Raw genomic sequence first — 4,678 nt, forward strand, 5'->3', positions numbered from 1 at the left:
TTTACATTTATTTTCTTAGGTGTGACAAAGATTTTTGTTTTGTTTTAAAGAGGGAGGTGCTTGCTTAAGTGCCACAGAGCCCCTATAATAATTCATCACATAATTTTCTATACAGAAGTCTCTTCACTAACTTGGTAGAACAAATGGGACTCACCAATGGTTTTTCATATAAGCTCTTAATAACTTTAGATGCACTTTAGAAAGAAAAAAATGTTTTACTTGCATTATATGAGTTAACAAGATCTGTTATGAAATTTGTGTTTAATCCCCTACATGCCCCCCCCTGCCCCCCCGCCAGCCCCACTGAAGATTGATCCCAGTGCCAAGCTGGGCAAGTGGTCTAGCGCTGAGCTACATCCCCAGACAGGCTTTTAAAATGTTATTTGTTTATTTATTTATTTTTATTTATATATTTTTGGGTGCAATGAACTTTACTGATGGTATGCAACAGTAGGGCTGGCTCCCTGAGCCCCTACCCTTCTTTAGGGGACTGGGGTGGAAACTGGGAGAAGGGGAGATTCTCAGTGTGTTGAGAGACTGAATTAGGGGCAGGACTCCCCAGCAGCTGAAGGCCTCTCCCTTCCGATGTGTTTCTGCTAGGGCAGGTGGTCCAGGGGCTTTTACTCCTTGGAGGCCATGTGGACCATAAGGTCCACCATCCTATTGCTGTAGCCAAATTCATTGTCATACTAGGAAATAAGCTTGACAAAGTAGTCTTTGAGAGCAATGTTATCCCAGCATCAAAGGTGGAAGAGTGGGTATCACTGTTAAAGTCTCAGGAGATGACCTGGTCCTCTGTGTAGCCCAGGATACTCTTGAGGGGGACCTCTGATGTCTGCTTCACCCCCTTTTTAATGTCATCGTATTTGGCAGCTTTCTCCAGGGACAGGTCAGATTCATAACTGACACATTGTGGGTGGGCACATGGAAAGCCATGCTAGTGAGCTCCCATTCAGTTCAGGGATAACCTTGCCTACAGCCTTGGCAGTATCAGTGGATGCAGGAATGATATTCTGGGAAGCCCCATCACCATCATGCCACAGTTTTCCAGAGGGGCCATCCACAGTCTTCTGAGTGGCAGTGATGGCATAAACTATGGTTGTTAGGGTCTGTAAACAAGTCAAGATGGTGCCTGGCATTTTGCCAGAGGGAGTGGTTTGTGAAGTAACGCCAGCAAGCCATTAAGTGTGGAGATTCCTTATTGGTTGACTGCTGTATTTAGTTTATGTTAATTAAGGTAAGCTGTCTGGGCTGGGGATGTGGCTCAAGCGGTAGCTCGCTCGCCTGGCATGCGTGCGGCACGGGTTCGATCCTCAGCACCACATACAAATAAAGATGTTGTGTCCGCCAAAAACTGAAAAATAAATATTAAAAAAAATTCTCTCTCTCTCTCTCTCTCTCTCTCTCTCCCCATCACTCTCTCTTTAAAAAAAAAAAAGATGTTGTGTCCACCGAAAACTACAAAATAAATATTAAAAAATCTCTCTCTCTTAAAAAAAAAAGATAAGCTGTGTGTAATGTATATATACCCCTCCTGTCCTACAATAAACGGCTCCCACTCCTGCTGTATCAATGTACACAAGTTGTTTGTCACCCCCCCCCCCCCCCCCCCCCCCGGTTAGTTTGTTGCAGCTAGACTGTGGCATATGGTCATGAGTCTTTCTACAATGCCAAAGTTGTCATGGTTGACCTTGGACAGGAGGGCTAAGCAATTGGTGGCACAGGAGGCTTCGTTGACGATCTTGAGAAAGTTGATACTTCTCATGGTTCATGCCCATCACAAACATGGGGGCATCAGCAGAAGGGGCAGAGATGATGATACTTTTGGCACCACCATTCAAGTGAGCCCCGGCTTTCTCCATGGTAGTGAAAACACCAGTGGACTCCACAATATATTCAGCACCAGCATCACCCCTTTTGATATTGGTGGGATCTTGCTCCTGGAAGATTGAGATGGACCTTCCATTGACGACAAGCTTCCTGTTCTCAGCCTTGACTGTGCCATTGAATTTATCATAGGTAGAATCATACTGAAACATGTAGACCTTACAGTTGAAGGTCCATGAAGGGGTCATTGATGGCAACTAAATCCACTTTGCCAGAGCTGAAAGCAGGCCTGATGACCAGGTGCCCAATATGGGCAAATGTTCACTCCAACCTTTACCATCATGTCTCAGGGATGCCTGGCACTGCACTAGAGGAGCGGATGCGGCTGCCTGTCGAACCGGGAGGAACAGAGAGCCTGTTTTTAAATTCTTATTTACTTGTTTATTTTGTATCAGGGATTGAATTCAGGGGCGCTTAATCACTGAGCTCCAGCCCCAGCCCCAGCCTTTTTTTGTTGCTTAGGGCCTTGCTAAATTGCTGAGGCTGGCTTTGATCTCATGTTCCTCCTGTCTCAGGCTCCGGAGCTACTGGGATTACAGGCCTTGCCTGGCTGTTTAATTTTGAGACAGAGTATTGCTAACTTGCTCATGCTGCCTGAAACTTGTGATACTCCTGCCTCAACTTCTTGAGTAGATAGCTACTGTCCACTATGTGATAAGCAACATGAGAGCACAGGATCAGGTCTTTTTATTTTATTTTATTTAAATATTTATTTTATTTATAGGTGAACACAATGTCTTTATTTTACTTTATGAAGTGTGGAGGATCAAACCCAGTGCCTCATGCATACCAGGCAAGCACTATACCTCTGAGCCACAACCCCAGCCCCTAAGATTAGGTCTTCTTACTACTATTGTGTGATTTAGTGTCCAGTATGAAATGGTACTCATTGTAGAAGCTTGATTTGATAAATTGAAGCAAAATCTGATTTTGTTATGTGTTAGACTACTACTAAGTTAGTACTTAGAGGCAAAATAATGTTAGTTCTTCCTTCTAAGGTTCCTAACTTGAAAACTACATATCTCTATTCGAAGTATATTACCAAATCTAGTCAGGTATCATTTAGAGTTAGCTTGGAAAAAAGGGTAAGATATACTAAGAAACAGTAATTTAAAATTTCTTATGTATTGTTGTATTGGATAGTGTTAACATTCTTCAATAAGAAAGGTTCATTTTAACTGGCATGAATAAAATTGTTTCGATAAGAATGGGGATGGTGAGATGAGTAGCAAAAATTTCACAGATCACTTAATTACATCAGTGCTAACTTTCTGCTCCAGATATGATGTCCTGGATTAGTCATGAAATATGAAGTCTAAGAAATGTCTAAAGGGACCAATTACAATAAAACTTTCACATAAGTGCTTTTCTCATTAAAGGAATGAGTGAAAAAAAAAGTCCTACCATTTAATCAAGTTCTTTTATAGACCTCAGCTGCCTCATTTATAAAATGAGAAAACTGGGGGGCTGGGATTGTGGCTTAGCAGTAGAGTGCTCCCCTAGCATGACGAGGCCCTGAGTTCGATCCCCAACACCACATAAAAAATAAAGGTATAGGGTCCAACTACAACTAAAAAATAATATTAAAAAAAAGAGAAAACTGGAATGGATGATATTCAGTGGCAGTCAGGAAGTCTTTGCTGTAATCTTGAAGTTCTGGCTCTCTGAGCTTCCTTCATCTGCTAGTTATTAGGTATTTACTTGTTTGTAGTCTCCATTATGTTGTAATCACTTGTAGGGCAGGGATACTCCCATTCCTCTCCCACTCTCCCTTGCATAATGCTTTGCACATAGCAGGACTCAATGAAGTGCCATTTGACCATCTTTATGTCTGTAAGAAAATTTGAAGCCCAGTTTTAAGAATAATATTTCACAACAAATCATTTAACATTCATATAGCATCCATCACTAAAATATTTGGTTTTCCTTATGCTCATTTGACCCTTTATTCAAGGGTCAGATCAGGTTCATTCTCTACAAAGCACTAATTTGTTATAGCACTTAATAATGGCTTTCTCTCAGTGCCACTCTTTCTTTGTGCCACTCAGGTAGCTTAGCCTATTGTCTTTCTTGCCACATTAGATTTTTAGTTCGGCACAAGAAGGCGCACTTAATGTATCTTTATATCGTGTAAACATGGTGCCTTTACAACAAAGGTGCTAAAATAATATATGATGATCACACTGATCAATACTAAGAGCTTTACCATTAAAGGTTATACCAGTTTATAAGGTCCTTGCTTAGCATCTGGACAACTATCTTAAGTGACAGTCACCATTTTAAGGAAAAAGTTTCACTTTCCACTCAGGGGTGTTTCTGAGAAAGGCTTATCACACCCTCATACCAACCCAAACCCTAACTGCCCACATTAGGATCCGCCTGGCTCCAATTCCAGAGCCTGCCCCATAGAAGTCCCAGAACCCAACTCTGTTTTGCCTCTCTCCAATTTGGGAGATGGCCTTTTATGTGTATCTCTTGCCTGGTCTTTCATTTCTTGCTTACATCTCGTTCCTCGCTTTCCCTTCACAGTTATTTATAACAACCCCCAAAATTCTTTAAAAAAAAAATATATATATATATACATATATTTTTTTTCTCTGTACTGGCAATTGAAACCAGGGGCCAGCCCTTTACCACTGAGCCACACCCCAGATTTATCTTTCTTCTTCTTTTTTTTTCCTTAAATTTTGAGATTGGGTCTTGCTAAATTGATTAGGCTGGACTTGAATTTTAAAATTCCTTGAATTCTTGAGTTGTTGGGATTATAGTTGTGTGTGGTACCTGGCACCTC

General features: G+C 41.4%; 1 pseudogene; it reads right to left on the reverse strand.

Moving 5' to 3' along the window:
- Positions 1 to 620: 620 nt before the first annotated feature.
- LOC113183344 (glyceraldehyde-3-phosphate dehydrogenase-like) lies at positions 621 to 2,167 on the reverse strand (annotated as a pseudogene).
- Between the last annotated feature and the right edge of the window lie 2,511 nt (positions 2,168 to 4,678).

Source organism: Urocitellus parryii, chromosome 8 (genome assembly GCF_045843805.1).
Source record: "Urocitellus parryii isolate mUroPar1 chromosome 8, mUroPar1.hap1, whole genome shotgun sequence".
In the NCBI taxonomy this organism is placed as follows: Eukaryota; Metazoa; Chordata; class Mammalia; order Rodentia; family Sciuridae; genus Urocitellus; species Urocitellus parryii.